Genomic DNA, 27,531 nt, shown 5'->3' with positions numbered 1-27,531 from the left:
TGGGAAAAAGATCTTCCCCCATGGCAACAGCTAATAATTAACTTATGAGTTTCCTCAGGCAATTAAAACTTTCATGAGAGTTTTAACAACTGGTATGCTTTTTGTGTGACATATTTCAATGTAGTTGGCAAATTACTGGACTTCCATAGATTGACTTGAAATAATCAGCTCATCTCATTGTGTCTACATAGTAAAATGTCCAGTGTCAATTCAACTCTAACAGTGTTAATTCAACAATAACACTCTGGGACCAAATGAGTTGAATAAACACTGGACATTTTATTGTGTATTTACCCGGGAAACAATTTTACAGCTAAGGTGGATTTTGAAAACTTGAACAACATTTGTATGTGTCAAACTTTTTTTGCCATAGCTTGCACATCACATTGCTTGTCAAGCAATAATAAGGGTCTTCCTGGATAAATCAATCAATCAAATCAATCAACACATGAAGTATACCACAATGCCACTGTCTCCTCATGAACTTTTTAAACATTTTATGCATTTACTGTGGAGTCTTCCACAGCTGACATTCTTTACAAACAATCCATTTATGTGCATAGATATTTAGTGAAGCAATTTAGGTTACATTCTTTGCTCAAGGGTGCAATGGCAGTGCTGTATCTTGGAAGAAAACCAGAAACCTCAACCCCATTCCTCATCATTATGCTGTTACTACCATCAAATGTGCATTGCGTGCTGGTGTAATGAGGGGTTTGGGTGCTGCATCAGCATTGAATCCTGGTCTGAAAAGTTCTTGACTGACCGTAAACTAAAGGCTGACTGTAAAGTTCCTGCTCACACCCCTATATTTAAATTGCAGTCACCTCTTCAGCTTTGCACCTCAAACTACAATTTAAGGGTTACGATTTAGTAATTTGGCAGACACTCACATCACATGATGAACAAACTAGAGTAGAGCTAGATATGATCAAAGTTGTAAAAATATAAATGCCACTGTACATAATGCTATGTATAATCTATAAGGTAAAACACTGACTTCTGTGTGAGGCACACAGTGAGGCATACTGACAGGTCTGAGAATTTGATTGAATTATCCTTTGAATGAAGGTCTTGGATGGGGTTCACTGTACTTGGAGAAAGGGTGTTAGATCATAACTGACAACATTGATTTTCCCAAACAGATGAGCTTTTATGTGTAGCATCAGGGGATCCAATCATTGTAGCCCAGCTGGATGTCACTGTACACATCTTTCATGAAAATCTATTGGGAGAAGTTGTGCCAGTAAAGGGACGTTTCAATGGTAATTAAAGTTAACACCAGGGAATTATATGCGTTTTTTTTTTGTCTTGGTTCAATTTTCCAATGCTATTATGAAAACAAATGGTCATGATATGGTTAAGTGTTCCGTTTTGCATCAAGGTATCATTTTGAAATGATTACAGTGTTCACCATCTGGATCACAAGGACGAATGTGACACTGCTTTAGTGTATTTGAATATTGAGAAAGGTCAATCTGACCTGGTCAGAGACAATCTAGACATTCTGTATTATTGTTGTTGTTGTTGTTGTTGTTGTTATTACTCTAATTTCTTATGAAAGTTTAACATTGTGTACCCTGTCAGTAGGCATTACCAAAATTACATATATACAGTACTGTGCGGACAAACAAGTTGCAGCTGTGTGCCCCCAACAAAAGCTGTTACCTAAAGTGTCAATGTTGCTGTCTTAGAAACCTTTGCCTTCAACAATTACTCTAACATTCAAACAAACTACTAACCAAACAAACCTTAGTAGCCTTGCAGATTTCTTTGTCATGTGCATCTAAAATGGCTAAGGAAGATTTGATGTGCGCTGAAGAGATTAGATATGATAATTCAACTGCAAATGGATGGTGAAAGTCAAAGGAGTTTCCAGAACTCGTGTTCAAAAAATTATTGCAAGATACAGAAAAAAATGGGATTCCTTACAACCATGCAAGAACTGGTAGACCACCACAAAAAGACGAAAGAGAAGAGAAACACGAAAAAATGTATCTTCACTCTTGCTTCAGATCTGAAGAAATCCACAGGTGTTTCTGTCGACCATTCCACTGTGAGAAGACAACTCAATGCTATGGGTCAGAAAGGATGTGTAGCTGTCAAAAGGCCATTACTGAGAAAATGAAATAAACAAGAGAAAAGAAATTCGCTCTTGTACACTGAAACTGGACACCTGTGTAGTGAGGTTTAATGGACCGATGAGTCTAAATTTCCGGAAGTAAGGAAAGACAATATGTGCACGGATGAAGCAATGGCAGACTCTCGGATCCATGTCTACAACCATCAGTCAAGCGTGGTAGAGGATCAGTGCAAGGTTTGGGTTGTATAACAACATCTGGAGTTGGTGATTTGGTTTTGATAGGAAACATCATGACTGCTGATGAATACTAAAAAATCTTAACATATCATACACCTGTGAAGCCATTCATCCCAAACATTATGGTGCCCTGCAATGAGGGGACTATGTATTAAATCTGTTATGTTTCTGCTACAAATACTCAAAATAACTTTTTTTAATCTTAGATGAAACAGTCAGCCATTTAAAAAGTAATCTTCTTTTCTATGCATCTTTTCTGGTGTTAGAGTCAGTGTACATAGTCAAATCCAAAATGTTATTAGTCACATACTGTAAGCCACCATTGCAATTGCAGTCAGGTAGGCTTTGCAGGTCTGGCTTATTTTTTTTACTTTTCGTTTTCCTCCAAGGTCGTTCAAAATGATTATGCGGGTCCAAAGGAAATTTCCCAGCAATAATCAGTAATTTACTTCAGAAAGAGATCCAGGAGGATGGCAAAAATTCAACACAAGGTAAGGTGACATAATGGTCAAATGTGATCTACTGTTTGCTTGAGTGGACTGTTAAAGAGACTAAATAGGAAGTTCAGTTAAATCAGAGGACTCAACTGTTATCATAAACTTATACCAAAATTATAGTGCGCGAGTCTCATCTTTATTTCCATAACTGTTCCAGCATGACGGATGACCACATAATTAATCACAGCCTATTTTCAGATTATCTTTGAGCAATCCCAGTGAAGTGTCTTCCAGACAAATTATATGCATAGTCTGTTATGGCAACTGGTTGCCAAGGCTTTTAAAATACTAATATCAACAACTATTAACAGGGGTCAGCAGAACAAATTGAAATTCATACCCATGGCTCCGGTCTGCTTCTCCATGTTTGTTTAGCTTGCATTGCATTACCTGGCATGTTGTGTGTACCCTCCATTTTATCTCATTCTTGGCCTAAGGGGTAGACATGAATTACTTTGCAGTCAATAAGCAATGGAGGCACACATTTCAATCTTGTACCGAGGATCCCATGTTATTCAACTATCTTTGATGCTGATAAGATACTTAATGCTTTGATCATTGTCCTGCTGCTACACAACATTGTCTATCCTTCCATAGATGAAGATCAGCGTTGAATTTTCAAAGGAAGCATTAAGTTGTACTGCTGTACAACTTAAAACCATGAAAATTAGAGGACATCTGACACCAATCCTTCTGAATCAGAAAATTATCCATTATATCAGGCTACCGTGGTCCTGGGGTGCCAGATATTTTCCTGGTTTCTGTTCCTCCCTAGCGTATAACTATATGATTGTATTAATTATTGAGTTTAATGAATGCAGGTCACCAAGCGCTGGAGGTACTCAGCAGTTCACCATTCAGACTGAATATTCATCATCCTTACTTAATGATAATGGCGCTGTACATAAAACTTGCAATCAAGCTTGGATGGAACAATACCCGGAAACATTACTGGCACTCCAAAACAGAGGTTGCCAACCCTTGCATTATGCATCCAAGAGTAGTATCAGATGCATTAAAATACGACCAAATTTTTTTTAGTGCATGACATATCCTGTGGCGCGATACAGAGTCCTGATCATTCCAAAGCTGTCGGTTGCCAGTATCCTTGCAGGGGTGGGACATAATTAGTCATGGCTTTACCCAATCAGCAGGATCATTGTGCAGGAGTGACTCCTGAGGTCGATCAGGCACCTGTAGTCTACAGGCGGCAGCTGTGCATGTAGTGAACTCCTCTGACTGTCTGTGCAGCTCAGCATAGGCTGGTAGCACATTTTCAAATGACAGCGATGGAGGAAGTTTCAGTGGTAGTTGGAAGTTGATGGGGATATGAGTACAATTCTACAATCCAAATTGTGAGAAAAAGAAATCCAGATAAAAGCAGGCATTTTTGCATATTAAGTATGCATATTAATATTCCCACTTGTGTTACTGTTATGTTGCTGTGCCTGAATGTAAATCATCTAGGGAGCAAAAATCGTGCCTCTTTCCAATATACTTTAATAATCCATTAGCAATCATATAAAATATAATTGCAAAATGATTATAAACTTAGCAACTTAGCACACTTAGCAATTAGCATGTTTTATTCAAACTTCTGTTAGATATAAATAAAGCTTTGGCAATGCTCTAACTTCACTTATTAATCAAGACTGCGATCAAGGCAAATTACATTTTTTGCCTGCTGTAGTTTCTACTGCCATATGCCATATATTTCCTGTGATCTCATTTACCTAAATGTTTTACGTGAGGCCACTAAATATTGCCTAGACTGTGCAATAAGAGGATAAGAGGATGCCGAGATTAAAATAAAATGCTCATCTATTTTGAGAAAAGGGGAAATAAACCATTGTCTTTATCATGAATAGTTCAGAGAATATTCTTGTTATATGTCTTGACTGAGATGAAAATTATTCTCAGGTTTCACTGAATGTATATCATGCCATTTATTTAAAGAACGGTTAATTTAGGAATGGAAACACCCTCCAAATACCTAGGAGGGAAATTTTATTCCATTACTGTGTTATGACTTCATTTTTTAATCTGGCCATCGTTATATCATCAGGTTATCCTGGGAGCGTGTCTTACTAATGTTTATTACAATAGTGTCTTATAGTATGTGTATAATATTTAGAGAAAATGTAATGGAAGAAAACTCTAATTTTTGAAAAAATCTACTTATGTGCCATTGAAATCTTTGGAGCTTCAATCCCTCTTTTCTTGTTGCTATGGGAGTTCCTGGACTTCTGCTGTTGCACGGAAATTATTCTTGGTTATCCAAGGGAGCAGTCAGCATTCACCTCTTTCTTTATTAAAACTTTTCCCCAGATGAAAATGTTCTTAGACTGGCACTCTGTGTGCCTTGTTGTTTTGCTGAGAGTAAACGTCAGGTGGGGTGTTCTTCGGGGGCTTTCATAGTGCTGCACGAAGAACATTTTCATTTAAGGGTTTCTATAACAACAAGTGTAGCATGAAATACTGTATAGGCTATGTGCTAGACGCCTGCCTGTCAATCAAATACGATAGCCTTGAGAGGGCCTCAAAGTCAGTCTTACATAAATGCATTTTTTCCTTGCATACATGCCATTGTTAGTCTACTGCGCATGGATTAAATCACCACCCCCTACAGTTATCATTGAGTCCAGTGTCTCCAAGACAAGAAGAGGTACAGGATAAAATAGGACAACAGTAACTGTAAACAGGGGTCTAATTTATTTCTCCTCCATATCAGATGCTTAAGCTTGTTTTTTGTGGGGTTTTTTCCTACTCTGCTGTAGGACCTTAAAGCTCATCAGAAGGAAAAGCTCAACATTTTCACACAAATACTTGCTAAAACAATAGGAGCTTTGGCATAGGCATCACCAAATTAGTTTGTTAATTTTCTTATTAATCAATACAACACACGTGGCTCGTAGTGTTGGGCCACCACAATCCACCAAAACAACTTCAATGTGCCTCGGCATGGATTCTACAAGTCTCTGGAACTATACTGGAGGGATGGAATACCATTCTTACAAAAGATATTCCCTCATTTGATGTTTTGATGATGGTGGTGGAGAGTGCTGTCTAACACAATGGTCCAAAATCTCCCATAGGTGTTCAATTGGGTTGAGATCTGGTGATTATAAAGGCCATAGCATATGATTCACATCATTTTCATACTCATCAAAACATTCAGTAATCCCTTGTGCCCTGTGGCATTGTCATCCTGGAAGAAACCACTCCCATCGAGATAGAAATGTTTCACACAGGATAAAGGTGATAAAGTTGATCACTTGGAATAACTTTGCACTGACCCTTCCCTCTAAGGGGACAAGTGGACCCAAACCATGCCAGGAAAATGCCCCCCACAGCTCATAACAGAGCCACCGAACATACAAATAAATAGTAGTACATGCAAATACACTGAGTAGTTTACCACAGTACCTGAACCAATATTTCTACCCAGCTTCAATATTAGATACAGATTATTATCATCAGTACTACTGTAGTGCATTGGCTATGAAATATAATTATGTTCTGTGTTGTCTTCCTCAGAGGCATGATCACATATTATGAGGTGTCATTTAATCACTAATAAGTCAGAAAAGCAATGACTAGCTGACAAATCATACTCATAATCATAAATGTGTTATTGTCACACTAAATTGACAAAAAGCATGCTGTTTTAAAGAGGAGATATGTGCTAAGACTACTATTCTTGGCTAAAAGAAATACAAGAGTAATTTAGACGGTTCAGGTTAAATTAATAGGAATATTTTTAATGATCGCTCAAAAGGTGTCTTGATACATACAGTAGGCTGTATTGCCCCTGGAGGGCTCTCTTATGGAGTATAATATTTGGCTGAAGAAAATGCAAGGCCATACTCACAAGTACACACATACATCTTCTATCGATTTTACACAAGCAACGAAAATGAAACTTTCACATGAAGAATAAAATCCTTAAACATGCGCTTCCAGCCTGCGGCTGATGGGAATTTCAAACCCATTTGTAGCTCGGGACATGGAGCAGCCTCGCTCCCTCCCAAGGGGAATGTGTGGGAATGTCTCTTCCCTGGCCGATAAATATCCTGTGTGGAAAGTATTAGGGAGCTGTGCAAGGTCACATGCCTGCATTCTGTGCAGCACACACACGGAATGCAATGTACAAAGCTCCCTTCTTTACATTGCCTTCTGTGCGTGTGTGTGAGAGAGAGAGAGACAGAGAGAGAGAGAAACCATATTATAATGGTTAATGTGCACACAGTAATATTTTGGTGCAATTATTATTGTCAAATGTTCTAATTGTCTTATCTGTGTTAAAATATCATAGCGTCAAATAAAATGTGTTCATAGTTAAATTGTCATGATGGATATGGACTCCCCTGAGCTGCTGCTATTGTATTTTTTAAAATTGCTAGTTGTAGAGACAGGGTTATTCTATTTCTTTTCAGTCTGGAGAAGAAACATGGAAAACTCATTTTGCCTGTCAGGATTACTTTTTCTATGGACTTACCATACAAAATCAGCATGATCACTTCCTGCAGCTTTCCCGTTACCAAACCCGTATTAATGAGAGGAAGAGGGAGGGTTGCTGCCTCATTTTGGCTGTTTTAGTGGTTCCTGCAGTCTCACAAGGCCAGGAAGACCTTAAGCCCTACAGACAGCAGTGCAAACCTCACCTAAAGTCTGGCTGTTTATTGATGATTAGCCCAGCTGCTGATCATTACTTTCATCATCCATGAATTTAAAGGTACAGCTTGCTGTTCCTAACATAAGAGACTTTTGTGGATGCAACCATTAAAACGATTGATTCAGCTTTAACTACATCTTCCAAGTAAGATTGTTTCTATATTAATTTCAACAACAAAAAAGTCTACAAATACACAAATTATAATGATAACTATATATAAACAAGGGCTTTGGTAAATCACTCCCTTATAAGTGCTTATATTTATGTAACATCCAAATGCTGCACAGAAACATTATAGGAACATAATAGGATTACAAATATTAAATAATAAGAAAAATAATTCTAGGTTGAATATGCCTACATTGTCACCTATCTGATGGTAAATGTTGGAAAATGTCTACTGTAGTCCTCTGTAAGATGGATGAGGCGAAATGGCTTGGCATGACTTGCATCAAAACATTATAGTAGCTAACTAGCGACCTTTATTTCATCTACTCAGGGAACCTGCTGTGAATCCTCTGTGAGTCACATAAATTATACTGTATATATCAGGTCTATAGCAATCAAAAACCACTTTGTAACCAAGCCATGTTTGCAAACACATGATATTATTTATGCCCTTATGTTGTATCCATAATTTCAGTCAATATAGTACAACATGTGCTGACATAAAATGTCCAAATATGCTGTTTACATTGAATACACGTTGTAAAATATATACTTCTACAACATGCCCTTGAGTCCACTAGGAGCAGTGTTGCTCTTTTATCTTTGTAATAATATTATATGTGCTTATTCATAATCTGAACAACAAAATGTTACTCTTAACTGCTGGGGGAAAATTGTTTGCATTAGGTTAGGGAAATATAATAAACAACATATAATATAGACTGTGAGTGTGTATGTGAGCTTACAATGGATGAGTCTATATAGGAACTATATTAAATTCACCATGCAAGATGCCTGGCTGTTTCATGTTGTCAGTTCATTGTGTCTCTTCCCTGAAAGCTATGTTGTTGCAAGGTTTCCAGGTTCCTGATTTGATAATGCAGAAACACAATAAATGGTGCCCTTAAGTCACAATAAAATCTCACTATTCCAGTTATTCAAGGGTGACTTTATTGCTAGTCAGAAGTGAGTGATAATGTCTGGATGTCTAGGTTGGGTAGGTGTACCCCTCCATCCTATGTGGCTGAGAGGACTCCTCTTAAATCACCAACTTTGATTTTAACAGGTGGCTCACAACACACACACACACACTTACCAGATGATATTCACACAATATCTACCTTGTTATTTTCCAAGGCTTCACCTCCAGGACCAGATCTGAAGAGGTTTTTTTTTTTTCCCAACTCCATTATAAATATAACCTTGAGGGGAAATTAGATACGGAGCCCTGTTCCCTTTGAATGTACATTATATGTCTCGTGGCATGAATATATCTGCGAGAACACACAGGGACTGGCCGGATACATTTGTCCACATTTTCAAGCACGCTTTTAAGACTTATTTTTGTCTCTCAGCTTGCAATTGCTATTGCAGTGTCCCCATGTGATCGCAGACGAGAGCTGCTATGAGGCATATGCTGCCAGGCACTGTAGCATGTTCTGGCCCTGTATTCCATAAGCTGAGCGGCACATTCATAATGCTGGAGGAGAACATTTCATGCACAGCTTCTGCAGGCACTCAACTGACCAGAGGATTCACTGCTGTGCAACAGGACAAGGAAGATTCCACTGAATGTAAACCTCTGCTTTCTACTTTAAACACTCTACTTTCACCCTCTAAAAAGCACGACGGTAAACATCAGCCTACCTACAGTCAAATCATACATAGCATTACCATGGAGCACATTGCACAATAAATGATTCTCAAGTTGCAGAAAAAAAAGAAATGGTTTTGTCAAGAAAGCTGTGGAAGAACTTGACTGGCCCAAGCAGAGCCCTGATCTTAACCTCATCCAACACCTTTGGGATCAATTGGAAAGGCAACAGCAACCCAGGCCTAATAACCCTATCAGTGCCCAACCTCACTAATGCTCTTCTGGCTGAATGGAAGCAAATCTCTGCAGCAAGCTTAAACATCTAGTATAAAACCTTCCCAGAATAGTGGAGGTTGTTATAGCAGCAAAGGGTGGACCAATTCCATATTAATGCCCATACTTTTGGATGAGATGTTGGATGTCAGGTGTCCACATACTTTTGGCTATGTAGTGTATATATACACTGCACTACACACTTCAGTTACTGTAAATGCCAGAAATTTTGCAGTGCATGTAGACATGAAAATGTCAGCCTGAAAATAATTCCTGGAGCTTAAAAAGGGAGGTATGTGTGCGTGCATGCCTGCATGCCTGTGCCTGCGAGTGTGAGAGTGTGTGTACATATGTGTGGGAGGGGATGGGGCAAGAGAGAGAGGGAGGGAGGGAGGGTAGACCCTCTTTGTCTTTATCTCAAGCTATCAAGCAGAGGATACCACTCCCTCTCTTTTTTCTCAGTTGATTTTCCAGTGTTGCCTTCAGTCTTAATGCCTCTTTCTGATTAATTACCCAGCAGCGTGGGTCCATCATTATGCACAGCTCTTTGAAGTGAGGCATATTGTGCTTTTAACTGGTCTTGTTAAATGCAAATGCTGCTCTCTGGCCAACTGAGAGATAATCAATTAGATTCTCCAGGGACACTAAAACTACCTGCCACCTTTGCCACACGGAGAGTGTGTGTGAGGAATCAGTGAGCATCAGACGACTGCAACGCAGCACTACAGCTTCTTTTCATGCACTAATTAATAACTTCAGAGTAATTGGGAGATGCAAGCCTATGATCCCTGCATGCTGGACCATGTGAATAGCTCTTTTTTTTACCTTTTCTTGTGCCGAGTTTTAAAAACTGCAGGGAGCTGATTGCGATGCACTCGCTGAGGTTAACAGCACCGCTGTATTCCGAGGCCAGGTCATCAGAGCCGAAGGAACATCAGAGCTGCACTTCACCTGCCTGAAGTCACATGGTGCTACCTGGTGAGTGTCAGTGCACGTTCAAGGGGCGCATCATCTCCATCTGCAAAACGTGATCGTCGTGCTTCCTCCAGGGTTGCAAGCTAATTGAATCATTCCAAGCCATTTCAGAAGATCTGGTCAGGGCCCTTGTAATGAAGTGGAGCTCATTGTGTTGGAGTGCTAACCCAGTGGATCTCTAGAACCAGCTGATGAGCTGCTCCTCAGGGATATCTGATCCCAGGGAAAAGGGTCACACTGTAAATGAAACAGGGGTCTCTGAACAGTTCTGATTCCCTATAAATGTGCCTAATCCATACAGGACTTCATTAACCTTTGCTACTGTTTTACAAGACAGAATTTCTTGTAGATAACTACTCCAGTCCAAACTGCCCCCTGCAGAGCCTCATACATCATATTAATGTGAACTGCTAAACGAAATGCCTCATTAAACATGTGCGTACATATTTTAGTGAAGATACACAATATGATATTTTTGGTGAATAAGCAAAAATAAATCAGTTTACTGCTGGCCTTCGTATGAATTTCATTGCATATGGACCTCTGAGCAGGTCTTAAATGGACTATCTCTTTGATTTTCTTGATGACACACTCAAGTGGAGGTTGATCGGAAATGTTGGAATAAATATTTCTATCCCTTCAGTTTCTATAAAACTGTGTATTTTGCACTTCTGGGCCATCGTAACAGATTGTCTAAATGTGTTTAAAATGCTTTTTATTATTGCCTTTTTCCCCTCAATCAATTTTCTTTTTTTTTTTTCATTTTGAGAGAATTTTGTATTACTTTATTTTTTATTTTTTGCTTCTATTCTGACTGTGTAAATTATTGTTTTTAATACTATACATTAAGGAACTGCACTCAATATTATGAATGGTTGAGGCAAATAAATATTTACATTTCTGTTCTGTGTTTTAACAGACTCCCACAGGGGCATACAATAATGGGCCATTTGGACCAGTTACATCATAAAAAGGCTTTGAACAGCTACTTGTTTCTAGTTTGAGCTCTCAACATTGAAAACCCAATGACATCAAGACTGAAGCAAATTTCACATTATTTAAAAAATTGCCAGAACTATAGATTTAAATTGAGTCTTTTATCTAAATCTAGGCAAACACTGTCCAATCAATGTATACATTAGAATGTTGCTGGTTGATTTTAAATCTCTAAAATAAAAGTAAGGCTCTAAGTTTTTTCAAAATTAACAATGATTTCTAGATTTTAAAAGGAAAGACACCACTTGGGCCAATGTTAGCATAGGTGCTGTGTTCCTGAAAAGTATTCATGCATAATACATGCATAAGTAAAATTCAACACCCACTTTGGCAAATTTGATTTATCTTGTGGAGTGCAGCTGTTTTGTGTAATGGTGGTTAGACGCATCTCAGTTTGTTATAAGATAAATTCATGTCCCTCCCACCACTCTGCCTTCCCTAATACTTTTGTATAATAGATAAAGTAAATGGTAAAAAAAATATATTGCTAGCTAACTAGATAGATATCAGAAACATGCCATAATTGTAGCTATTTATGAAATACAGCAGGGTAAACTCTTTATTATTTTCAGTTGTTATGGTAGAGTTATCATGGTCTGTACATAGCAGTGTTCAAGCCACAAGCGAGTGACTATTGATACACCCTAGGGCAAGGGTGTGCTAAACTTTTTCCTATAAATGTTCACTTTGAAATAGGGGTATAATATGTCCATGATTATTCTGCTCATGTTCCTGCAGACTGTACCTGTTTACAGAAGTATAGCTCTGAAGTCTCTCAAGACACAGCAGTCAAAGTCAGTTTCACCAGCTGCATGTGTTCAATTGATCTCATTTCAAAGTACTTATTTTGTACAGTATGTTAAAATTAATCAGTTGCATATTACCAAAACCAGCTAAGAATTGTTTACCGTAGTGGTGTGCACTTAAAATCCTCCCATGTGTAAGTCGTCCTTCACAGTTGTCACATGGTTGTTTTTATATTATAATCCCAGTCTTTTAGATATAAATATGGGGGCAAAGGCAGTGTAGATGCTCTTGGAGATTATTACATTATTAAATGCCGTAGAAAACTCTGCAGCATGACGTAAATATATATATATATATATATATATACACACACACACACAAAACCATCGACTGGACAGCTAGCATTCTCACGTCAGCTGCCAGGTCTTGATTAATGATGATATCAACAGAGGTCACACAAGCATGTGGTTGAATAATTGGTGCAATCAAGGTGAGGTCTTCGTGCTTCAAGCCAGTTGCCAGGTTTTGCATAATGTAATTTCTTTCTTGGCAAGTGATGTGAATTAATTGCTTATACATTGGTCATGTAAATATATTAGGTGTCAGCATTTTGTTTTCAGTTCCTTACAAAATCTCTTCTGTCCTTTGCAGATGCAAGAGCCTACGTGGTATTGGGTACTCCCCATACTGTGGAACTCTTGGATAACTTTCATACCACTCCCTTTACAGTGAGAAATTTGTTTTGAAATTAGAACAAATATCAATTACATCCAGAGATCCAGTACATATTAATTTAATGTCAAAAGTCAATTAAAGTGATAAAAATTTGTCTCAAATCTTGCAGACATGTGTATGAAGTAGCACTGTAACCCCTCTTTCTTGCATAGGTGTGATGTCCACCCACTTCCTACCATGCCTCATTTGTGTCCTGAGTTTCTGTATTTAAAATAGCAGCTTGTCAAGATTCCCAACCACATATGTTAGCACTAGTACATTGCATTTTTCAGTTGTGTTAAGATTTTACAACTCATATCCTCCATGCCAATGTACCAAATCTCAGGTGAGAAAAGGCTAAAAGGAGGCCACTGTTCATCTGTGAACTATAATGAAGAGACATCCATTTTCAGAAAGTCAGAATTTAGGACTTCTGTTGAACACAAGATATTGCAGAACTGAGTGCAGTGCAGTGCCTCTAAAAATAAATTCAGTTGTTAAAAGGTACTGTATTTCCCTGGTACATCACAGTAACCAGTGAAATATAGTACTGTCAGAAAGTCAGAAAGTTTTTACTCCCCGCCCCCACCCACGCGTTGATTATGTCTCGCTTTGTTGTGTTGCAAAGTCAAATAAAAATAAAATACAAATTTGACTCTCTCGAATGTCTACATTAAATTCTGAAAAGTGTTTACATAAATTCTGAATTATAATTAAAATGCATCCCCTTATTAATAGCCTAAATTGGGCTAGGTGTATTCCAGATATGCGTAATAAATACATTAACAAGATCAAGCTATGTTGATTTTGAATCCACTGGTGTTAAATCTCATGACTGCAGAATAAATTTCACTCACTTGGTGAGATCTAAGAACTGAAACAGCAAAAGGCCAAAGAGCTTGTCTGTGGAACTTGCTGTTACACAGCTGAAAAGTAGAGAAGGTCATAAAAAGAATGACAGAGCTTTTAACCGTCGTAGGAGCATCTGTATGTCCATTGTAACAAAATGGGGGAAATATGGCACAACCCAGACACACCATCCGACGAAGGTGAGCGACCAGGCAAGAAGGGATATTTTCGGAGAAGTGATCAAAGGGCCAGCTACAACACAAACAGAGATGCAGAGCTGAAACGGGAGAAACTGCCCAGAGATCAACAATCTCTCCAACACTTCACAGAATTAGCCTCTTTGGGAGAGTGTCTGTGGGGAAACCACTTCTGAGGAAGGCCAACATTAAGTCACGCCTGGAGTTTGCCAGAAGCCATGAAACAGACCCTGATGCTTTCTGCAAAGAAGATTTTGTGATCTGATGGCAGTGAGGTTGAAGTCTTTAGCCTGAAAGCAAAGTGCTAAGCTTGGTACGAACACAACAAAGCCCATCATCTCAGGGAACACCATCTCCACAATGGCGGTGGTAGAATCATGTTATGGGATTGCTTTTCTGGGGGGACTGGGAAGCTTATTGACATCAAGGGCAAGATGGATCGAGCCAAATACAGGCAAGCCCTCGAAAGCCTGTTTCATTCCCACAAGGGGACTGGTTTTAGGGTGAAGATTCATCTTTCAATAGGACAATGACCAAAAGCACACAGCAAAAACTGCAAATTAATGGCTGAAAAATAAGGTCAGTATTCTGGAAGGAATGATGATGAAAGCCCAGACTTAAATCCCATTAAATCTGTGATATTACTGCCACCACCACTGTTCATCTAACTTCCAAAATTTAAAAAATCCAAGTCTGCAAAGGTTATACAGATATACCAGAGAACAGCCAGAGATGCAACTGCAGCCAGAGGCATGTACACAAAGTATGCTCAGGGGGCGAATGTGTTTGTAAATGCAAAAGGTAAATTTTTCCTTTTTGAAAAAAAAAAAAAGTAGAACAAAATAATTGCATCATGTGTTGTATTACTGTGTTGATGGAGGGGGAAATATTTAAACAAGTACAAATATGGGAGGACCTTCTGAAGGCACTGTATTTGGGTTACTTTTTATTCACATATATCTTGACCCATGTTTCCTCCAAACAATACTGTGGTAAGACAACAAGCAGCTCATTCAAATCAGATGTAAGGACTCTCCAAAATTAAAGCTGTACAAATTCATTACACTCCAATATCTAGTGCTGAACCAGGGAAACAATGAGCATCAATTTCCTCATCTTGCAGCTATCTGCCACATTGTGTAAACCAGTTCATACGTAAACAAAAATAAGACTGAATTGAGACAAGCCATATTGAGGAATGCCTCGCACTCTGATAAATCTCTCTCTCTCTCTCTCTCTCTCTCTCTCTCTCTCTCTCTCTCACTCTCACTCTCCCTCCCTCCCTCTGGGCCTCACATATTGAGCTCCCAGGCTCAATGACAAGTGAGCCTCCTTAGTAAGGTCCCTCATTTTATGGACATGGTTGAAAAGCAATGCTGTTTTTTTTTTTTTTTTGTACACAATTAGGCATTTGTTCCACAAATCTGCCCTAGTGAGCCGAGCCCCTGTCAGGGCTTCAGATTAGTGGCCTCAGCAGCAGGGAGAAGTAGACTCTGACTGAACACACCAAGTAGTCTCTGAACATAACAGAGCTCAATTCAGTGGGAGACTGCCCAGTAATGCTCATTGGGGAAAGAATACTCAGCTTTCTTCAGTATTTCACTGAGGCATGAGCAGGAGGAAAAATCAATAGTACATCCTCTGTTCTGAGTCTTTGTGCTCCTCATAATTAGTGTAGGAACATCTGTCCTTATTATGTTTTGTTATCTAGAAGTTATATTTTATTTTTACTTCACTACATATAACGTTAACATTCGTATGTTCCATTTGCGCCCGTCAATGTTTCTGGGTTGTCAACATTCTAATATGCAACATATGTAGTATAGCAACATAATCATAACTTTTCCAATCAGCACCCTTCCCATACAATGACATCCAAATTGATGATAAAAATTAATCCATCTACATATAATATAAGCAATAATGTGTAAATATCACTTCATAAATTCAAAGGTTTTCAGCAGCCTTCCTGCCTCAAATTCAAAGAAAATAATAATCTAGCTCTATAACTAGCTAGACAGGTAACATTTAAGTGCTTATTCCGCCTCAATACAGGATAATTGACATTTTGCTTTTCAGTTAATAATGACATTATTATGCATATATCTGTTGATATATATGAAATAACATTCCCATTGTTCAAATGTGACTCACAAGGGAAATGTATGTATCGTTAATTTAATTGTCACTTGCTGCCGTTACTTTCACATACCATGAATGAGTAGAATTACAAGGTAGGAGAAGTAACATTTTATCACCTCAGTTTGAATAGCAAACTAATTGCATGTGAGTAGGCATCTTGAAAAGACTCGGCATATTGATTACTAGCAATTAAGTGCAAGTAAGATCTAAGCTACAAGCAGGGCCAGCCCTAGGATTTTGGTGGCCCTAAGCGGCGGAGGTTGTGTTGCATTCTGTCGATCGGGCGGGGGGTGGGGGGGTGGGGGGGGGTTCGCTTGGTAAAATCCTTCTTACATTACATTGTTATGAAATGTTTGGTTCCGTTTAAAATTTATACTGCTAGTTGCGCGATAGGGGATGAATAACGTAATTGCGAAATTAACGTTATTTACCTTAGATAAACATTGGATCGTGTGGCCCCCCCTGGCGTTTGTGGCCCTAAACACCCGCATAGACCGTTTATGCCACGGGACGGCCCGTGGCTACAAGAACAAGCTGTAGGTCTTGAGAATAGACATATAATAACAGATTAAATAAATAATAGATCTAATAAATAAATAATGAGTGATAGAGCTAAATAATAGATGTAGAATAATATATATATACAAATTCATTTAAACGGTTGTCTGTGAAATTGTTTCCCACTGTGTCAAGAAATACCTGTCATTTTCCATAAGAGACAAACACCCACCATTTCATTACAATGATCAGACCTAAATTTTAAAAAATTATATATATATATATATATATATATATATATAATTATTATATATAGTTCAGCCAGAATAATGCATGATGTTTCAGAAGCAAAAGTGTTTACATTTGAATTAGTAGTGTGTGAGACATCACATGTCTACAGGTGCTCAAAAAATGACATTAAAATACACACTTTCTCCCAACCAGTTCTTCAATGATTAATCATTTTGTACTGGATCATGTGGAGGTCTGTTAAGAATTGTAAAAATTGATTTCATCCCACAGTACAGCCCATTTAATGCAGATCGTTTCTATCCATATATTTTCTGACTGCTTTTCTGCATTCTGTATACAATTCCTCCATTGCTTGTATGCTGCATAGGAGCCATGTCTGAAGGAGTGCTTGACTCCTCTTCTGTTCAGAAAGAGGCTGAATGCTGGTAGAGATAAAGTGGTCCATTCAAAGTTTCATTGCTGGGCTCACCATAAGTGGAACACAAATGGATGTGTCCAATACTTTCATTTTTTCCTGTCAAGTCAAAATGGGACAATGAGACTTTGATTCAAATAAGGAAAGGCATGCAACCCAAATAATTTTAGCCGAACCAGAATAATGTGAGCAGCATTCAGAACTGAGTGCATGTGAATGAGAAGAACAGCTGCTCCCTTTGCTGTTCAACCTTTAATTTCTGCCATGACGTGCTCGGGTTGTGTGCGTGTAGTTCTCTCTCTGCTACAGTGCTGAGGACTCGAAGAACAGTGAAGCCTTCTTCCCAAGGGCACTGTGTCTCTCATCTTTAGCTGTGGTGCATATCGACAATCATGAAGGAATTCTTCTGGTTGTCATCCAAAATTAGCCTCGTCGACATCCTGTGGAGCATAGTGTCTCACATTAAAGAAAGCCGGCTTTGAAGTTCCATCTCACACAACACTCTTGTGCTTCTTTACAGAGAATTTTAATGAGCCTTTTGTCTTTTGTCTCGTGCTCACAAAACCTACACATAAGAAGAACCGCACATGAGCATGGTCACCAAAATAAGGTAATACACCGATAAATGTGTCATATTATTTAGGTATTACATCATAAATAGATAGTTATATACATAAAAAGGCTATACAGATTTTCTGTTTGCATGTTTCCTTGCACGCAAGCATACGTGCATGCATGGACGTGTACACAGGCTCTGGTTGCCTGTAACTGGATTCTGTTTTTGCAAAGCAAACACAAAATGCTCACCGCTATTATGAATGCAGATGTGATATGCAACAATAACACAAGGCCTTTCAGTGTGAATGCAAAAGAAAGGTAATTATTGAAGACATCTGTGTATTTTCTCCTGTCTGAAGAAAAATACATAATGCATCAGTTTTAAAATACATGTATTTGAAAAATGATAATGCTTTATACTATTTTTTTCATTTAATAATAAACATTGCATAAACATTGGTGATAAATAGCAAATGTTACAGTATATTTCTTCTAAATGTTTTCGAAAACAATTTCTATGGCAATATTTTTGTTCACCCTTTTTTAACCGAGAATAAATTCAAGTTTACAACACTGACCTGGCCAAAAAGGCACGTCAAAGTGTTCATACAATTTATACAAAATAGGCCACAAAACCAGGTGCAGACAGTGCATTGTTCAGTATAAAAAAACAAGGGACACGTAGAACAAAATATGACATGGTAGGGAACAGAAGTCACAAAGGGAGGGGGAGCTGGCAGGTGCAATGGCCAGTAAATGTGTACCATAAAAGTCTTCTAAAGGGGTTTATGGGTGTGTTGAGGGTGGGGAGTTTGAGAGTAGATTTTAAGGTATTCCAGTCATGCACAGCAGAGAAATGGAAGGAGTTACGTCCAAAGGTCATGAGGCTTTGGGGATGTCCAGGGTGATGAAATAAGTGGTTCTAAGGTTATAGGAGTTATGGGAATGATGCAGGAGATCTAAGAGTTAGGAGTAAGGAGGTGTGATGTATAAAAGGGATTTGTACAGGAACAAGTGAGGAGGAATGTCAACCGACCAGGGAGCACTGGGTGCAGTGGTATGTAGTGAAAGGGACATTGGTAATAAAGTTGATGGTGGAGTGATATAGCACATTAAGTATGTGTGTGTGTGCGTGTGTGTGTGTGTGTTTGGTAATAAACTGGATGGCAGAGTGATATAGCACATTCAGTTTGCTCAGCAAGATGTTTGAACCAGTCCAATAAATGATCTTGCAATAATAAAAAATGGGGAGTATAGTCATCTTGAATAGAACAAGTATAACGGTGTGGATGATTGGGGCTTAATTGTGCAAAAGGAGTCTGGCCTTAACTTTGTAGAGTGTTGGTGTGGGTTTGGAATTTGAGGCAAGAGTCCAGCTAGAGTCCAAGAAACTTGTATGATGAGACAAATTCCAGAGTTAAGCAATCTGGGGTGGTAATTTTAGAGATATTGTCCAAAATGTGTTTTTGTTCAAGAGTATGCATGTGGTATTGTAGTGTTGAGTCTGAGTTGTAGAACAGTGAATGCCTTCTGTGTATCAAAGAAGGATGACTGAATTTTGGTGAAGGATGTGTATGGTGAGTGGTGGGAGCAGTGTCATAAAGTTATAGTGTCATCAGTATAGAGATGTGTTTGGGTGTCACCAATAGATTGTGCAATGTTATTCATACAGATGGAAAAGAGTGTCGAGTTTCCGAAAGTCAAGTCCTTGAGCGCAGCTATAGCGATAGGGAGAGTTTCAGAAAGGATATTTTTGTCCTTGGTGTGCTGCATGTGGGAATGAAAATAGCTGCAGAAGCTTGCCCGTGTTTGCTGGGAGAAACCCAAGTTACAGAGCCTTTGCAGAAAAAATGAGCAGATCAGCAGAATCAAAGGATTTAGTCAGATCAATAAAGGAAGCCACGCATACCTCTCTGTGGTCAAGGGCAGTAATGGCATCATTCAACACCTTCATAATTGCTGAGGGGCACCTGTGCTTAGAAACCTGATGGTTGTGCAGACATGATAATGTCCAAGTAGTGTACACTTTGTTTGCTGACCAACTTTTCCATTACTTTAGCCAGACAGGGCAGGAGTTAGTTGAGCCTGTTGAATGAAAATTTGCTTAATTTATTACCATTTATTTTGACAAGATAGAGGTCAGCTTTCGATGTCTCTTAATTCATGCATTGTTCTTGGTTAACATCACAATAACAGTAATTGTACAATTATGCAATTCCCAGGAATGTAATATTGAGGGGGAAAAAATGATCAGCTTCTGTAATCTTGTCACTTAATTTATTTCTCACATGTATACTAAATGTTTAAGTATACAGAATATACATAGTGTGCGGGAAGAGTGCTTTGTGGGAGTTTATGTGTTATTTCATTGATTTTGTAGACAGACATGTTTGTGGAGTCTTTTCGTGTAATCACTTTTTCCTTATTTTGCCTCAGGCTGCCATTTTTGCTGGACCAGCTTGTCCCTGTTTAAATTGATTTGATTGAAACAGTTTCCTACTGCTCTTGAAAGACATTGTTTAATTTCATATCAATCAACCAGTCCCCTCACGCTACATGACTACCCTGCTTTACTCTCTTTGAGTTGCAGAGCCTTATTTGGATTGCGCACTAAATTATTACCATGTCAACAAAAACCCAGCAAAGATGGGACAAAACAATTTCACAATTAGCTAAACTTGCCTCAGACAAGTCGAATGCATCATTACTCAATCAGAATAAATGAAACTGGCTGGATAAAACTGATATGCTGGTAATTCCTAATCACAGGTTCCCATACATTATTTTCTGGGTCAATTGCACAGAAAGGTGCCACTTTATGTAGTTGTTCAATAAGTCATGCTTATTGAAATTGAAAAAACCTGACATGATACAATTGAACCTGAAGTTATCTTGTTGAGGTGCATGATATGTGATGTAATGCACGGCACATAAATAAATTCCATGCATATTAATGGGCTACAAGCACATTGCATTAATACAAGCAGTCATCCCTTTTAAGGGTCTGCGATAAATATGTCCTCAGTATTTATTCTTGAATATTAGGCTTACACTGCAGTCTGTTTAATTAGGCTATCACATGTTTCTTAAATCTTCCATTTGAAAATCTAATTATTTCAGACAATGTCCAATGGAGAAGATCACATTATGAATCCTGCACAAATTAAAACATGGACCCCAAGGGGTTCCTACTTAACACGAGATTATATTTCTATTACCCTTGGTGTAAATGCTAGTACCTCTTTGACATGCCACTAAGATGAGCAGACGGGGGAATATTGAGCAGGAAATGAGGTCTCATTGTCCAAACACATGATTTATCAAATCAGAAAGGATTTAGTAAAAGGATCATGGAAGAAAGACAGTTAGGATATGAAGTGCAGAAGAAAAATAATGCATGAAAAAAAATGTATAATTTAGTGAATATAGACACTTGTCATACAGAGCCAGATAGATCCTAGGGTAAACTTCAGCAGTATGCAATCACAGGATTTATAATATTGTTCATGCATCCTAGTGCTTTGTCCATTTGAAGTTATAGTGAATTAAAATGTATTTAAGCTCGTCAGGCCATATATACAGTAACCCTAAAGGAATACTATGCAGGATTTTTTTCCCTTGCTGTGTATACAATCATAGTCTCCTCCTCATCCCGAGTACCTGACTTTGGCCGTCTAGCCACCCAGTGTAGCTAGTTTGATAGCTAGAGGTAATTATACTTACAGGTCCTATAGAAAGCACACCAACTTCAAATCTATTTTCATCCCCTTTGTGAACTTCAGCTATTGCTATCGAGGAAAAGCAATTCCAAGGTTAGCCCTGGTTTTTTTTTTTTTTTTTTTTTTTTTGAAAGAGCCCTGTCACCTTGTCATTTTGATTTGCTGTATTTGTGCTTCTTCACCTCCACAATTGCAGTAGCTAGCTAAAAATGATTCACCTGATCCCACCCCGCAGACTGTGTGGCCACACCCTGCCAACACAGAAAAGAGCATCATAGCCAGAAATGTCCTAAGCGCATTTTAGAAGAAATACCAGCAGAGGAGCATGGATTTAGCAAATGCGTGCAATGACAGAGGCTGCCAGGTTATTTTGTAATATTTTCAAGGTGACAATCCTGCATAGTATGTCTTTAATGTTCCAATTGCAAAATGCCCTGTTACAAATTGTTTTTGTTGAGCTCTTTAAAGCTTTGTGGACAGCAAACTCCCTGCTGTTAAATCACTTGACAGTAGCATCTCAACATTTTCATTTTCTTTCATTGCAGATAATGTAATATTCAGCTGTCCCAAAGCATTTCACAGATGATGTGTTCACAGTGATGAGACTGGGTGGTTCCCCAAAGGAGAGGCCTTTTGTGTATCAGGGCAGTAATTAAACTGGTGAACCAATCACGTGAAAACCACCAAGAACATCTGAATTTGGAGTATTTGCCAGAAATTTCAGGCATTATATTCCTGATGTCTCTTTTTAAATCCAGTTGAATGGTATATTGCAGTGATGTAACATTTTTAAAATATGTATTTAATGAGAGAAAATATAATGATAAATCAAAATAAAGATTTAAAAGCTTATTTTCAAACTTGGATGCACAGAAAATTAAGGTTGCATTTCCATTTGTTCTTCCATTTGTTTGATATAGCAGAGTTGCCAAATGTGTTTTTGCAGAAAAATAAATGACTGAAAGAAATTTTTCTTATGGACAACAAGCTTTTTTATTTCATTTTACTTGCAGATACCATAATAAAAAGGGAACAAACAAAGGGAATGTCACATTATCAATTGCTTCATGCATTTGCATTCTTTTACTTTTTGTACAACATGGGGGCACAATGTTTCTGTGTGGTTGTTACTTCTTTGACACTGACAATTACAATGCTATTGATGTACATATTATTATACTCAGTCTATGAATAGACTAAAATTCAGAAATCCAGAGTCACTGAAGTCCATTCCATTTCAAATGTTCAGCTATATTATTGATAGCAGTTGGAAAAATCTACTCATGTTATTCGTAGCCCTTACGAATATTGTCTGACCATTCAATTTGTATTGTTTTGCTATGTTTAGTTTTTTCTATGACCATGGGATGCACACAATGAATTTTGTAGCATAGTTCAATATGATGAATGGAAGTATACTGTATATCCCATAGTCCTGCTCAGTTTTTAAAAGGCCTCAGTCATTTTTTTTCAGTAGGTCAGAGGAGAGGTAATGGCATTGTTGCCTGTATATCACATACAACAAAAAAGTGCCTCTCAGAGCCGTATTGGTCCCACGATCATGTGCTGTAATGGAAAGCCAGATGGATCTGCTTTGTGTCTCACAGGACAGATAATCAGTGTTTTCTGTGGCAGCCAGGTGAAGACCATCAACACCTCCCAACATAGTGCTGACCAATGCGTTTCACTGATAGGACTGGTCTTATCAACAGGAGACCTGTTCATCAGTGATGTGCTGGATGTGTATTTTCAGGCAGCATGGGCTAGCGTTTAGCCTTTCACACTTGTGACTGGATGACAGTTTTACACTGTTGAGGCTAGACAATCCTCTTCTACTGTACAAAATCTTCTTACAAAATTGTCTTAGTATAAATCCAGTAGTAGATTTTGAATTCATGCTGTGTAAGGCTCTTTTTCTTTCTAATAATAATGTGTGTACTTACTGTGCAAATGTCAGTGCTTCATGGTTAAAGATAAAAGGTTCATATCGCAAAACACCCCCCCCCCCCCCCCCCCAGAGACACACACACACATACACTCACCCACCCCACTCAGCACCCTAATTGTAATACTGTAATTTTTTTTACATTATGTAGAATATAACCCCATCAAAAGTTATAAAATATATCTTATTTATTGAATGGCAGTTCAATCTCAAATTACTCAAGCTCAGCCCAGCACGCGAGGCAGGCCTAGACTTAATGTTAGCTATTTCCTGATTAATTCAGTTTCACAATGCACTCTGTCTCCTCCATCCTTGTAATTGTGCTCAGGGTAGGAGTTAATCTCCAGAAAATTACCTGCTAGGGTACAAGGTGAGGAAAGTCATTCTTTTACCTCATATTATCATTATCCTAAAGATCAGCACGGCCCCAGACCTTGATAGCGTTTCCTGGTGAGCAACAGAAAGCACCTATTAGGGAATACATTTTCTTTTAATCATGACTCTGCATTTTCAGTTGTGGGATTAAAAAATGATTTATTAGTACTGGGGAAAGGTTAGAAAGTACACATCACCAATAGAAAGTCATTCGTTAATAATAAGGTCCATACATAAAATTATTTTGCAAAGCTCAATTGTAATATAGGGTCTATGAGAACTGTATTCACTCAGTGTGAATGAAAAATGACAGCATGTTACATCAAAAACTATTTTTTACTACTAGTGCCATGATCCTTACTACTCTCTGCTAACAGTTGTTACAAGCAAAATATCTTGTATGTACCTGTTAAGTTTTCAACAGGTCCACATTCTAACATTGAAGAAAAACTGGAAGCTCTATGGCAGAACACAGTAAATACATTTTGATTCAGTGCCTATGAAAGTAAAATACATACGACATAGCAAAGCTATCTGTATGACACTGATAACACCCAGAGTATAAGACCGTAAACTGACTACGGTTTCTTCCCACTGTCGAAAGAAAGGTTGGGTTCATTGGAGAGCCTAAAAAGGTAAGAGTGGTTTGGGTGTATATGCATGTTGTTTCTAATCAAATAGGAAACATAACAGTCAAAATACAGTAACACGATGAGGCCAAGTAGCACCAACAAAGACTGAGGAAAATGAATGCCTTCAAAAACAGAAAATGGCCGAAGGTTCATATAAATGTGGCAGTCAGGTGGTGATTAGTGAACTGGACTTGTGATCCAAAGGTTAAAAATTTGAATCCCAGGTGTGTCCTTGAGCAAAGTACTTAACCCAAATTGCTTAGGCAAATATCCGGCTGCATTAATGAGTAATATATTATATTAAATCTGTATAAGCCACTGCAGAATTTGCTTGTAGATGAGGACAGCAGATAAGCAAGTAAATAATACTGCAATTATTCTATGTAAAAATAGCAGCATATGAGCTCCGTGAAGCACGAATCCTCTCCACACCGCAACCGTCGCATTTATCTATTCAGCTGACGAAACTCCCCCCACCTTGACACAGACCCCCTGAAGATTCACTGTGTCGTAAGGTCCACCAGATTTATTCTGCCTTCGCACCGTTGCGTGAGCAAAATCAGAATGTATGTTGCTGTATGTCTTGCCCCCCTCCCCCCCCCATAGCAACCCAAACATAACCCAGCACTGTGAAAAAGAGGAGAGCGGATGAAAAAAACGGAAGACAGTAGGTATTCTGTTCACGTTCACATGCAGATCACGTGGCACAGGTTAATATGTAATTATGCATTTTAATAGGGTTTAGTGCATCTATCATACTCACACTGCATTTATTAATTTAATGGTTGGTCAATGTGTTTTAAGATCCTTGAAGAAAATGTGTTACAACATTAATCAAGGTTATTTCACAGTCTCTAAGTCAGGTAAAAACAAGCTACATGTAGAGGGAAGAAGTTAATATGCAGTCTTGACACACAGTCTTTTTTAATAAAATATTCTGACCACAGTATGACTGACATCACAATTTATTTAAATGCAGGACAAACAGAGCATGCATAGAAATGGAACACCATTATCAGTCTCTTCACAAAAGTGATCAGTGTAGACTCTTTAGATGAAAGAGCTGGTTCAATATTTTGGACAACTTAGTATTATTTTAAATGGATTGGGTGACGGTGGCCAATGTGTATTATTTCCCTCTTGTCATAAAAATTGCTTGCTCTCAACCTTGAGCATAGAAAGGTTGTGCTCCACCATGTTTATTAGTCAGTTATATTAACTTCAATTTTACATGACTCTGTCTTTCTTGAATTTTTTACTGCTGGTAATATTCCAAGAAAACAGTAGAAAAAATACTCTTGGGATTTTAACAACATGTTATGGTACATAAAGATGTGGGACTATATTGCAAGTAATGTCATGTTGATGCAGAGTCAATTCCCCTGTGTTTGAGCAACATTAGCACTCTGGGGCTGCTTGGTCCTCAGTCGTCATTCAAGTCTCAGGCTTTAAACCCGGCATCCAATACTCACGCAGATGAAATATAATAAAGGCCTGTCTAGATTGTACAATACAGTAGTGTAAGACGGCCGAAAGAGAGTTAAGAATTCACTTGGGGTTTGGAGGAAGTATGCTGGACAAGAAAAAGATACGGAAAATGTAGGCCAAACACCTCCTTTATGGCTGAGTGAGTCACATCTTAATCGCACTAACCTCTTGAGTAGAGGACCCATGGCGCGAGGCCCGGACCGGTTTGACAGCTTTTCATGCACGACCTGTTCCACAACCGTGCAGTGGGTAGGACAGCCTCAACTGAGGAAACACCTAGACACCCTGAGGTGCTTGTCAAATTCACACTGCGGAATTTGGTCCTTTACACCATCAAGCCATGCACTGGGCTTTCATTATTCATTACTCTCTAATGTACTAGAGGCCCGCAGGATAGCACTTCCGCCAAAGTTACAGTGACATCATACATACCTCAACTGGATTGTCTATTCTGTCAATGTAAAGGAGTTGAGAAATGTGAGTTTGGCACATGAATGTCTGCTAAAGACTGGGACATCATCCCTGGAGAAGCTAAAAGGGAATGATCAATTCCCTCAGCGGGAGACCTTAGCCTTTAGCTGAGTGGGATAATCGTATATCTTGCTCTTTGGAACAGCCAGTGAATGCTGTAGTTTAACCCCCTGTTCGGTTATATTTCTGTAGATGTAATAGTAAAGATATTGGTTTAAGAAAAGCAAAGCCATTGCTACATGTGAACATTTCAGCATGCCCTAATAGATTACTCAGGATACTCACTAGATTATTCAATAAAGGAGGAGGTCACAAAACCTCATTTGATAAAGTACATAAGAATATAATACATAAGAAAACATTCATATTGGGACTCTTAAGTGGATCAGTTGGTCAAGGCTGGAACCTGAGATGGAGGTTCAAGCCAGAGCAATGCCATTAGCTGGCCTGGCCTGGTCTTATTTAACAGTTGTCCTGAACTTTGACCCAGAAACAAATGCAGTGAGACATGTGGTGCAGTTTGTAGGATGACCTACTCTCAAGCCATTTACTGTACAATCTCCAATGACGCCTTTCTGTTATCTGTTATCCTCTCTGCTTTCTACCTACCTGCTTTCTGCTTTCTTCTGTCTGAATACAGAAAAAAAATTATACAAAAGAAGGGTGAACTGTCTCCTTTCCCTTTTAGATAAATAAATGTGAGTTCACTTTTCTGTCAAAAACTGGTGGGAAATTCAGCATTCTCTAAAATTAATTTGCATGTTTCAGTCCAGCAAAAAGGTAAGGATAAATTTTGATTGAATGCTTGCCTGTAAACAGGAGCAGACCTTCACCTCTCCCAAAACAGACCCTCTTTGTGCTATTCCACTGCACTACTGCGTGGTCTGCAGAGTTTAGAATGATCACCACCTCGCAGTAAAGTGCAATGGAGGACTGGCCATACATTTCATTTGCACTTCTCCATGTGCAGGTGGAGGTGACACAGTGTCAAGTCCAGAAAAAAACTTCCAAAACTTCTTCAGTTACAGGCT

The sequence above is a fragment of the Anguilla rostrata genome, chromosome 1 (assembly GCF_018555375.3).
Source record: "Anguilla rostrata isolate EN2019 chromosome 1, ASM1855537v3, whole genome shotgun sequence".
NCBI classification, from domain to species: Eukaryota; Metazoa; Chordata; class Actinopteri; order Anguilliformes; family Anguillidae; genus Anguilla; species Anguilla rostrata.
The sequence above is the reverse complement of the archived record's forward strand: the minus strand, read 5'-3'. Positions refer to the sequence as shown.